The sequence below is a fragment of the Nicotiana attenuata genome, unplaced genomic scaffold, assembly GCF_001879085.1.
Source record: "Nicotiana attenuata strain UT unplaced genomic scaffold, NIATTr2, whole genome shotgun sequence".
In the NCBI taxonomy this organism is placed as follows: Eukaryota; Viridiplantae; Streptophyta; class Magnoliopsida; order Solanales; family Solanaceae; genus Nicotiana; species Nicotiana attenuata.
Genome location: NW_017671547.1, coordinates 96,005 through 109,174, shown reverse-complemented (window position 1 = coordinate 109,174; position 13,170 = coordinate 96,005). Strand labels below are relative to the sequence as shown.

The window sequence follows — 13,170 nt, the reverse complement described above, 5'->3', positions numbered from 1 at the left end:
AATTATAATAAACAAAAATGCGGAAGACGAAAACTAATAGTTTAGCCATATACTAGTGCAGAATCCAACATACAACACTACCCAGAATTTGGTGTCACAATGTCACGGACTATCTACGAATACTATAAACAGTGGTCTGAAAGATAAATACAAAGTTGTCTCTGAAATACATAAAAGAAATAGAATGGAAAGATAGAAGGAGACGCCAATGCCCGCGGACGCCTACAGGACTACCTCGGGTATCCGCCACTGGACTGAAGGCAGCAACCTCACTGTGGTCCAAAAGCTGCAGCACCGGCATCTGCATACAGTGCAGAGTGTAGTATCAGCACAACCGACCCCATGTGCTGGTAAGTGCCTAGCCTAACCTCGGCGAAGAAGTGACGAGGCTAGGACAAGACTACCAAATAAACATGTGCAGTTATATCATATACAGCAAGTAATAATGACAGAAACTAGTAGTTAAAGATGGGAAGGGGAAACATGCTCGGGGAAATATCATGTACAAACCGAAATTAAGTAAAGAAACATACGGAACACCAAAATTCAACTATAAGCAAGAATAAAGAAAACAAAGACAAATGCAAGGCATCACCCTTCGTGCTTTTACTCTCGTCCTCACCATAAGAATCAATATAATCGGCACGGCATCACCCTTCGTGCTTTTACCTCACATTATCATGGCACAGCATTATTCTTCGTGCATTATCACTCATATCATGGCACGGCATCACCCTTCGTGCTTTTACATTTACAATATCGGCACAGCATCACCCTTCGTGATTTTACAGTCTTCCTTACCCAAGCAACAATCACAAAGTAATACGGGCAAGGGAATCACTAAAATCACAATAGAATCCCGGCAAGGGAACAATAGTATATCAATAATATTCCGGCAAGGGAAACAATATCATGAGTAATAACATCCCGACAAGGGAGATAATATCAAAAGCAATAACATTCCGGCAAGTGAGACAATATCAAAAGCAATAACATCACGGCAAGGGAGACAATATCATAAACCTCTTCTCTTTTCCACAAATTACTTCACAACTCAATTCTCAACTTGAGCCAATGCTCTACAATGTTCAATTACCAAGAATACTTCCATAAGCCTTGTTCAACATTAGAAATCATCATATTAAGCATGGACAATACAAAACGGAGTCACATCAATCATAGTATAAGACTCACGGGCATGCTTGACACCGACGTATAGATACTCGTCACCACACCTATACGTCGTACTCAACAATTAACACATAGCAAATAAGACACAACTCCTAATCCCGCAAGCTAAGGTTAGACCAAACACTTACCTCAATGCCACGAACACAATTCAAGCCTCAACTACCGCTTTACCTCTTGATTCCACCACCAATTCGTTTGTATCTAGCCACAATTTACTTAACGATATCAATAAATGCTAAATGAGTCAATTCTAATGAATGAAAATAGGTTTTCTAATGATTTCCCCAAAAAGTCAAAATCGATCCCGGGCCCACATGGTCAAAACCCGAGGTTCGAACCAAAACTCCATTACCCATTCACCCACGAACCCAAATATATAATTTATTTTTAAATCGGACCTGAAATCAAGGTCCAAATCCCCAAAAATTAAAAATCCTAAGTTCTACCCAAAAACACCCAATTCCCCCATGAAAACCCTTGATTTTGAGTTGAAATCATGTAAAAAGATGTTATAGATTGGAGAAAATGAGTTAGAAACGACATACAATTGATTTGGAGAAGAACTTTTGTTTAGAAAATCGCCCAAGAGAGCTTAGGTTTTGAAAGAGTTTGAAAAATGAAGAAAAATCCGTCTAAGTCCCAATTAACTGGTCGCAGATGTCGCAATTGTGACAGAAGCTTCGCAATTGCGAAGCTCGCAAATGCGAACAAGGCCTCGCATTTGCGAACCTGGGCATTGTCTGCTAACCTCGCAATTGCGAACGAGTTGTCGCAATTATGATACTGGCCCTCCCCTGATGACTTCGCATTTGCGAAGGAAGGCTCCCAATTGCGAACACTGGCATGCCTGGGCTTTCTTCGCAAATGCGATCAAGCCCTCACAATTGCCAAGCTTGTTGGGCTCGCAATTGCGAAGTCTGATCTCGCAATTGCGAGATCAGAGCCTGCAACACAGCTGAACCTGCAACAGCCATTCCTCTAAGTCCAATTTCACTCCGTGGCCTATCCAAAACTCACCCGAGCGCTCGGGGCTTCAAACCAAACATGCACGCAAGTCTAAAACCATCATACAGACTTGCTCATGCGATCAAATCATCAAAATACATCAACAACTGTGAATAAATCCTCAAATTCATGAAATCACTCAAGAACATTAAAATTACTATTTTCTCAAATATAGGCCCGTTTTATACCAAACCAATTCCGATCTTTACCAAATTTTACAGATTCAACTTAATTATTATTTTAAACTTGTACCGGGCTCCGAAACCAAGATACGGGCCCGATACCATCAAGAAAATGCATCAATTTACTTCTAAAAACCTTTATATTTTCCAGCAAATAATTTTCTTTAAAAATTCATTTCTCGGGCTTGGGACCTCGGAATTCGATTCCGGGCATACGCCCATGTCCCATATTTTTCTATGGACCCTACGAGATCGTCGGATCACGGGTCCGGGTCCGTTTATCAAGAATATTGACCAAAGTCAACTTTAATCAATGTTAAAAGGCGATTTCCTTATTTTACTTAGATTTCACGTAAAAGCTTTCCGGAAACGTGCGCAGACTGCGCACGCAAATCGAGGTGAGACAAAAAGAGGTTTTTAAGGCGTCGGAACACAGAATTTACTTTCAAAACGAGTAAGGTCATCACATAAATGCATAGTCACCTTGTTATTTTCCCTCATTGTGACATGTGGAGATGTTGTCCCCTCACCAATTTTCAACATATAGCTTTAATTAATTCTTTTATCTCCACTATTATCCAACATGCTATCTTGCTAGTCTTAGTAATATTATAATTAATTTCCCTTTTACTGCGGGGTATAATATCGACGTAATACTAAGGGTGTAACATCGGCGTAATATTGCAGGTTGTAACATTAATGCAATACTTTGAGGTGCAACATCGACATAATACTGCGGGGTGTATTATCGATATAATACTGCGGGATGTAACATCAACGTAATACTACATGGTGTAACAGGTCAATGGATGGATATTCCGCCCTACGAACATACATTGATCTCCTTACAATTGATTTGGAGAAGAACTTTTCTTTAGAAAATTGCCCAAGAGAGCTTAGGTTTTGAAAGAGTTTGAAAAATGAAGAAAAAACCGTCTAAGTCCTAATTAACTGGTCGCAGATGTCGCAATTGCGACAGAAGCTTCACAATTGCGAAGCTCGCAAATGCGAACAAGGCCTCGCATTTGCGAACCTGGGCATTGTCTGCTAACCTCGCAATTGCAAACGAGTTGTCGCAATTGCGATACTGGCCCTCCCCTGATGACTTCGCATTTGCGAAGGAAGGCTCCCAATTGCGAACACTGGCATGCCTGGGCTTTCTTCGCAAATGCGATCAAGCCCTTGCAAATGCGATCAAGCCCTCGCAATTGCCAAGCCTGTTGGGCTCACAATTGCAAAGCCTGATCTCGCATTTGCGAGATCAGAGCCTGCAACACAGCTGAACCTGCAACAGCCATTCCTCTAAGTCCAATTTCACTCCGTGGCCTATCCAAAACTCACCCGAGCGCTCGGGGCTCCAAACCAAACATGCACGCAAGTCTAAAAACATCATACGGACTTGCTCATGCGATCAAATCATCAAAATACATCAACAACTGTGAATAAATCCTCAAATTCATGAAATCACTCAAGAACATCAAAATTACTATTTTCTCAACTATAGGTCCGTTTTATACCAAAGCAATTCCGATCTTTACCAAATTTTACAGATTCAACTTAATTATTATTTTAAACTTGTACCGGGCTCCGGAACCAAGATACGAGCCCGATATCATCAAGAAAATGCATCAATTCACTTCTAAAAACCTTTATATTTTCTAGCAAATAATTTTCTTTAAAAATTCATTTCTCGGGCTTGGGACTTCGGAATTCGATTCCGGGCATACGCCCATGTCCCATATTTTTCTATGGACCCTACGAGACCGTCGGATCACGGGGTCCGTGTCCGTTTACCAAGAATGTTGACCAAAGTCAACTTTAATCAATTTTAAAAGCCAATTTCCTTATTTAACTTAGATTTCACGTAAAAGCTTTCCGGAAACGTTCCCGGACTGCGCACACAAATCGAGGTGAGACAAAAAGTGGTTTTTAAGGCCTCGGAACACAAAATTTACTTTCAAAGCGAGTAAGGTCATCACATAAATGCATAGTCACCTTGATATTTTCCCTCATTGTGACATGTGGAGATGTTGTTCCCTCACCAATTATCAACATATAGCTTTAATTAATTCTTTTATCTCCACTATTATCCAACATGCTATCTTGCTAGTCTTAGTAATATTATAATTAATTTCCCTTTTACTGCAGGGTAAAATATTGACGTAATACTAAGGGTGTAACATCGGCGTAATATTGCGGGGTGTAACATTGACGTAATACTTTGGGGTGCAACATCAACGTAATACTGCGGGGTGTATTATCGATGTAATACTGCGGGCACTACAACAAATTCGGTCTAAGGCCACACTTATTTTAAACAACCCCAGAAAGCATTGCTAAAGGTATTTATGGGCACGCTTTTATCTGTGTGGCCTTTATTACGGGCTTTTGGCAACAGTTACTAAGCAACGCTTCTAAAACGTTCTCTTTTAATAGAAAGGGCACACCGCTTAAGCGTTGCCAAATCATAGGACATAGGGGAACACTTACTGACATATACTACTACGCTTTACAAGTATTGTCCTTTGTATTCCTAAAAGCAACATAGTAGAAGCTTAGTTAAGGCTCCGTTTGGTTATGAGTTTTGCCAAAATAAATTTGGGATTTATTTTCAAAACTCATGTTCGGCCATAAATTTTGCCCATATATTGGCCAAATCCCAAATCCCAAATTTCAAATCCCAAAATCAGCTATTGGGCCAGAATCCCAAAATTTGGGAATTATGTACATGTTTTTCCAAAATAAAGTTGGAAAATATGTTTTGAAAACGTATGTCCAAACACATTTTCATCTTCAAACCAAACTTCAACCAAATCAGATTTTTCAAAATAAATTTGGGATCTATGGCCAAACGCTAGCTAAAATATTCACCGAAATTTTGGCTAAAATTTCCCTCTTAAACTTTCCCACCCAAAGTTGAGAAAAAAACCTTTCCCACCCATAGCAGCATCGTAAGACAAAATTTTTGCTCAAACTTTTCCCTCTTAAAACAAAAAAGTTAAAAAATAAGAATTCCACCCATAGCAATTTTGTAAAACATACGTCCGTAGGAATCCCAAATTGATCTATCAGCAAATTTCTCACTTGAAGGATTAGGGCTTACTATCATTGTTCGAAATGTGGTCGCACGTTATTATTGACAAACCCAAATTAATCTGTCAATTAAAGATAGCTCGTTGATAAAATTATTAGAGTTAGGGCTCCATCAAAGAGTTAGGGCTTAAAACCGAAGCGCACAAATCAAGCATTGAAGTTTGCTGTTCAGTAAGCTGCGGTGATGGTGAGTTCTTCCTAGCCATGTTTTGTTTTGCTTCAAATGAGTTATTTGAGTTTTTTCTGTGATTTTCTTACCTTTTTTGAGCCTTTAATCTTAGGAATGTATGAAATCACTCCCTAGCCTTTTTGTCTCTGCTCAGCTATAGTAGGTTTTTCAATATCAGGTCAATTTTTGCCTATTTATATATGCATTATATGATACTATAAGCTATGCCAACAATGTTCAAAAGCAAATAAAGAAAAAAAAGTTATTTCTTGACAGAAAGAGAATGCTCATTTATAAAATTTGGAACTTCTTTTTATAAGGATGCATACACTATCCTCTCCGGACCTCTATTTTTGGGATTACACTGGATTTTTTTATTATTGTTGTGTATGGATCTATAAAAATGAAGGTGTTCTAGTTAATTTCAGTTGTTCAATTTGAAATTTTGGTCAAAGACCTGTTGTGTTTTATCATGTTTAACTAGCTCCATTTTGTTCCAACGGTGGACAGACTCTAAAGTTTCTCTTTAACTAGATGTGGAGAATTGGGGAAAATATCATCTATGATGACTCTGTTGGTTAGCGACGTGCAATAAATTATTCAGGCTTTAAGATATGTATTATGTTCAACTATTCGATGAATTAATGACATTTTTACTGGTGTTAGTAATATGCTTAGGCAAAATCTTATAAAATGTGAAAACGAGAAAGAGAAATGGTAGTTTAGTTTTGAGGCTTAAGTTTTCATTGGTTAACTGAATTCCTATAGGTAACATACTTGCAATTTAATAGATAACTTATCTCCATACAGTAATCTTAATTTAGATAATTCGTTAACTGAATTCTTATTGACAAGGAATTAAAAGGAACTCTTATAGCATCTAAGGATTGAGTGAGGGGCAGGACAATGTCATTATACATGAAACCAACAGTTGCTGCTTCATTAGTTATTCTAAAACTTTCATTAGTCTAGATTGCGTCTTCAAATATCTATTGTGAAGGGTCAAATTTGAAAAGCAACATCTTTATATAGCTGGTTCAGGTTTGGAATTTTTAGATTTTAGTGACAATAATGCCAATTTTTCTATTTGCTCATAATTGTTAAAGAATCAAGCTGTCCAAATGCCCGCCAGATTCACTTGGTATTTTTAAAGTACCTCTCTAGTAAATAGAAGCATCACGTGCATCATATACATGTTTAGAATAGCTAGGGGTTGTGTTCTTATTTTATATCTCAACAATGAACTCTAGATTCATTAAGATATCAAATTCATTTTATTAATTTTGGATATCTTTCTGGATCAGAAGTTCTCTTTCTCTGTTATTTATTCATCTTCTCTATTTGTTTCAGTTCCTAGAGTACCTAATATATCTTTAAAAGATAGTTTGCTATCTTTGGAATTGATGTGCCTTAGAAAATATACAGAGGTGGCTACATTTTGTTTATTGAAGTAGTTCTTTATAGTTGGTTATTTTTTGATAATCTGATAGCAGAGTTGAATGAGATGTGCACATTTCTTATTATATATATTGGGTCTGAACCATCATATGCACTGAATCCAGATTGGTAAGATAGTAAACTATCTTTGATTATTTTATTATATCACTATCTTCTTACTAGATCTTGATGTCTTATTAGGAGCAACTTCAAAAAAAATTTATATAATCTTGATGATCTGTATTCTTTCTTTTGTCTCCAGGGGAGGAGTGAGATTGAAACAGGTATTCGGACAAATCTGACACTTTTTCATCCACTTAAAGCAACATACTTTAGTTGTTTAGAAACTTAGGTAAGACATTATTTGTTAAGATACATAAAGTAAATCAATTTAAATTATTCTAAAATCATATCATATGCATTCGTACAGAAGAAATTAAACAGATCTAATTTTTCGAATTTGAATTCCCAATGCTGCTTTCTTTTGCAGTCAATGCATGATAAGCTTGCAATATATTGAAAAGCGAGTATTTGAAATAATGTATCTAAGAATATCAAAAGTTATTTCTCTACTTGCTTTTTTATGTTGTTGGAATACACATTGATGCATCAATATTGTGATCTTGCACTGAGTTCTTTCCAGTTCCACATAAAAATAAACAAGAAGATTGACTATATAAGTTGTTACTGTAGTAAAAGAGAAGCTTTAATTTTTCAATTGTTATTCATTACATTCATATTGGATCATATCCTTCAGCATTGGTCAGGCTACTTGTCAGGTGTTGTACCATTATTTTACCAAATTACATTGTTTCTTACTATTTTCATATTTATTGCATCTTTCCGAAACTTATCTTTTATTATTTTCATTGAAAACTAAGTGCACGCGTCTCACTATAGTCTGTACTGATGCAAAGGTGTTGGTTACAAATGATATACATCTGTTATTAAATTAACATCTTTGAGACTTTGCTCTGTACCAAGGTTTTCTTATGAATACCTTTAATATGAAGTGTGATCTTTTCTTACTATTCTCATTTTTATGTTTTTTTGTGCTTGAGTTTATATCTATAGTGCTATGTCTTTTAAGAAAAAAACTAGAATATTTTATTTCCATGTTTGATTAGGTTACCGTTCATTTCTCAGTGGATTAACCCACTAATTTTAACTGTAATTTTGCTATTTTTTCCTTCTGCTAGCAAGCTAGTTGATGATTTTCATTATCATTCAATTTGTATAAAAAAATATAGGCGAGATTTCATCAATCGAGTTCACTAGCATGCTATTTGTTTCAATCTAATACTTAGGCACTTTGAATATATGTAGGAACTTTTTGGCGATGCTCTGAAAATGGTGGCGAGAAGTCAATTTCATATGTTTGAAGTTATTGATCAAGACAATTGGACAATTGTGATGTTTATTAGCCATGATACTAAATGAATATGTTCAGTTTTGTAAACTATATTGCTAGAATGCACCTTGAAGTATTTGGCTTTGTTAGTTAATGTAGTACACGAAATGTTTGTTTTTCGAAGTTCATTGTAATAAATTTGATATTTTTTTCTTATTTATTTATTTTATTAGAGAGATCTTCATACTTCAGCAATTACCTGAAAATATTTTATAATATTCTATATGTTCGTAAATAAAATATATGTTTTACATTCTTGACAAAGGCCACTCTTGAATAGTGTGGCCATAGGGTGCTAGCAAAGGTGTGGCCTGTAAAGTTAGAAAGGCAACGTTTTACAAGTGTTGCTCTAGGTAACAAAGACCACACTTCAAAAGTGTGGCTATAAGGTGGAAAAGAGTTGCCATAAGGGGTGTGCACAAAGCGTGGCCTTCGGTCACTGAAAAGTGTTGCCTTAGAGCAAAGGTTACGCTTGTATAGGCCACCCCCTAAAAAGCGTTGCTTTAGATTCAAAAGAAATACTTGAACCCATAATATAAATGGAACACAAACATTTCACAAATGTGCATATTAGATACTCCCTCCGGTTCACAATAAGTGTCCAATTTGCTTTTTCATTTTGGTTCAAAATAAGTGTCCAGTTATGTAATCAAGAAAGAATTCAATTTGTTTTTACAAAATAACCCCTATGTACATATCCCTAAAAAGTTTTCTTACTCCTCACATTAAATGTTTAATTAGGGGTAGTTTAGTCATAGTAGGTATTTTTGTATAGAATTTAGTATTTTCTTAATGGACGTGCTAAAAGCAAATTGGACAGTTATTGTGAACCAGAGGGAGTAACATTTATAAGTTGACGCATTCATAAAAATAGAAATTTGATCATCTGTATGAAGCTGTAAAGGAAAAATCTTATCATAGAATATTGCATCTGTGAAATAAAAAATAAAAAAAAACCTTTTTTATCCAGATCAAAAAGCTTACATCCCTTTTAGGAGACTCTATATCCTAGCAAAACAGACTTGATGGCCCTTGCAAAAAATTTATCCGGCTTGGGTAACATGGTTGCATAATATAAGCAATCTATGACCCTTTGATGGGACAAAGATGTCACCCTATTTTACAACATCTCAAAAGATGATTTTGTTTCCCAAAACAGCGAAAGGTATCCTATTAATAATGTAAGCTGCAGCTAATACAACAACCCATTTTTGATTGTAGGCTTTCTTGAAATCTAATGGCTCGAGTGGTCTCCAAGATATGCATATGCCCCTCTACAAGTCCATTTTGTTGTGGAGTGCAGGGGCAAAAACTTTAATATAAAATCCCATACTGTCTAACCAAGTCTCCACAAGAGCTATACTCAGACCCATTGTCACTTCTAAAATTTTTGATTATCTGACCAAGTTGATTATGAATCATGGCAATAAAAGATTTAAGCAATTCACAGATATCATATTTAACTCTTAATAGAAAAATCCAAGTCCACCTGGAATAGTCATCAACTAAAGTGAGAAAGTATTTCATTCCACTGTAAGGCCCCCATACATACATGTGCGCTAAATAAAAAGGTGCAACTGCCCTGCTATCACTAAGTGAAAAGGGAACTCTAGTTTGTCTAGCCATAGGACAGAAATCAAAGTGATTCAACAAAAAATCACTTTCATTAGGAAAAAATAGAAAGTTCGCTTAAGATAGCCATGGGTACATGTCCTAATCTCATATGCCAAATCTCTGGATTAATCACTTCCTGTGCGACCATTGTTCTAACTTGATCTAGTGTTGTACTCTTATTTTCGAAACGCTATATAAACTACCATCTTCCTTACCAATTGATCCATGTCCAGTCCACACTCAACAATGAATGGAATTGCTCGTTGGAAGAATAGTACCCAACAATGAGTCAAGGTCGATTTCCTCAGGGAGTTAAATATGGGTGTTAGGGTGTACACTTGATGAGTGTAGAATAAATAGCTCAAATACGCTTCCCAAAAAGATGGTTTTGTAATTAACTTCTACAATCTATACTAAAAGTGATTAACCAGAGAAAAGATACTAGAGATTGATTAATTACTTTCGTTTTTTTTTCAAATAGGTAAAAGTCCTAGGGATGTAACCTTCACCTAGGTATTAGCCTAATAGATTAATTACATTAATACTTGTTTAATAATTGGGGTGTACTATAACTCTCAACTTTAAATTACCCACTCAATACCTCTCGGTCATAGAGTGATGTTGCCCAATTTGGCTTTCTCAAGCCCAAATGGGTATTAAGTCAAATAGTTGATATGAGCTCAAGTTGAATTTTCTCTATCTCTAGTTCAAACCCTTTAATTAGGCTATTCAAAACTTTAACTAGCCTAATTTCTTGTTGGCCAAGTTTTTCTATACTAGGCCCCTTTTTCTCAAGTAAAGACCAAGCCAAAAAGGCATGAATCAATGTTTGCAACCATTAATTCCAGAATTAAAATATGAAAAAGGCTAAATAACTAACACCCAATCATAAACAAGCATTACATTAATTATCCATTAAGTGTACACACTAGGATTGGGTCACAGCCCTAGAAAATATCTAGCTACTCAGAATAGAAATGAAAGAAATAAAGAAGAAACACTAATTAAAGCCACAATGCAAAATTAAAATTATAAACTAATGTGTTTAATTTTTAGCCCAAATTGGTCACAAATTACCAAAAGTGGCAAACTACAACGGCTATAGCTCAAAAAACAACCAAAAATTACCCTAAAAAATGATTCCCGTCTATTTATAGTGGTCCAAAATTCAATGATAAAAATGCCTTTCGGGAGGTTCGGTGGTCGCACAATTCCATGTGGGATTCGCACTTCACTTGGCTCCGCATGTTGCAGACTTTGGCGGCCGCACAATTTGGTCTATGGCCGCACTTCAGCTTCTGCGGCTGCACTCTTGGCAAGGCTTCATACTTGGTCATTTTGCAAAATCTATGAACTTTTGAATTATTGTCAGTGTAACCATGTTTTGTGGCCACACAAATTGTATGAGGTCTGCACTTTGCTTCTGTCATCATTCGAGCATCAATCACTAGATTTGCGGCCGAAAAGAGAATTTTGCGGTCCACGCTTTTTTCTGCTGCCGCAGAATTACTTCTGCGGATCGCACTTTTGGCCTGTTGCACTCCTTCTTGCCTTATGCGTCGGAATACTCCTTTCTGAGTTAGTTTTCTTCATTAAATTCCAATTCTCCAATATTCCTCCATTTTTCGAAATTTCATTGGTTTTGGGAACAGAAATCTACACTTTCCGACTAAAACTAAAGCAAGAAGTTATTAATAAGTGGTTAAAATCTACACTTATTAACTCTCAAAAAAAAAGTCTTTGCTTGTCCTCAAGCAAATAGATTAGTTCCAACCACCTCAGAGTGAAAAGTCATTTCAGAGAGTCAATGATAAGCCATTTATACTCAGTTGGGACCAATAATTATCACAATACTCATGCATTTTCAACAAGGTGACAAATCACATATTATGCATGTATAGTTCCAATGTGACATTTGAGCTTCAAGAAGTGACTTTACTTGTCCAGGAATCTTGCTTCTATCATGTAGATCGCGATGGACTCCAAACTCTTCCTCCTATACCTTCCATTTGCCAAGCTCACTTCAAGAGTTATCACTCAATCTTTAGATCAATGAAAGGTTCACTCTTCTCTCACAAAAGAATGTCACAAGTAAGGCTTCAAGTACCATAGGCTTGTCCCTCATGTAGATCATCATTAATGTAAGCTTACTCGATTAAAAATCAAGTAGGACTTCTTTCGCGTTGTAATGAAGGCTTTAGATTGGGGTAAGATACCATATGGGTAAGTGGTTACATCCTTCCTTAAGCACTCCACATTTTAATTTCTTGGCTCACATTTACCAACTGTTAGAGGCATTTTCTTTGTCTTGGAGGCTAGAGAGACTTGACATCACTCTTTCTTGTTCATTTCATTCTTTTTCTCCCTTGATTCTCATACTAGAGATAGTTACCTCTTTTTGATTTCATCAACCCTCTTTTTTATTCTCTTTTTGGAATTTTCTTTTTGTTCTTTTTCTTTTCTTGCCTTCTCGTTTCATAGAGGTCATTTATTTCCTTTTTTTGGTGCCTTGATACCTCTTTCAAATTCCTCAACTCTCCCCCAAAACTTATGCCTTAAGCCACTTATTTCATAAGAATGTTAAGGAAGGTTTGGGTGCCAAAAGACGATTATGACAAAACGGGTAAAGGCTTATAGCATGGTTGCCAAATGAAAAAGGTTAAAGGCTCAAAGAGGATTGACTAGGGATAACAACATTGGTTGGCAATAAAAATCTCAAACGGACCAAGGAAAACCTAGAATCATCTCCCAAACCAAGCAAACTTAGGATTTCGCCTTGGTACATTGAGGTAAGTTCTAGACCGTTTGCACGGATACTTTGACTAGCAACAAAAAATTACCTCACCCCTCATGCAACTAGACCGTAAAAGAGGATAAAGTCAAGATCCTACAACAACCACAATCAAGTTAAAGATCACTATGGTCTAATAAACCACTCAATGATTACCAAATTCAACTCAAGAATCTCAAAGTCACTAACTAGAGCAATTTTCTTTCAAAAACCTTGTTTCAAACCATAAGCACGTAGTTAAGTGTGTTGGTGCCAAATGAATCATAAATAACTCTTT

The 13,170-nt window shown here is 36.2% G+C and overlaps 1 long non-coding RNA gene across 1 annotated transcript; it reads left to right on the top strand.

The window, feature by feature from the left end:
• Positions 1-5,269: 5,269 nt before the first annotated feature.
• On the top strand, positions 5,270-8,679 carry LOC109208917. Its single transcript, XR_002065272.1, has 3 exons — positions 5,270-5,658; positions 7,340-7,429; positions 8,404-8,679. It is a non-coding gene; the product is annotated as an uncharacterized LOC109208917 (long non-coding RNA).
• Positions 8,680-13,170: the final 4,491 nt, after the last annotated feature.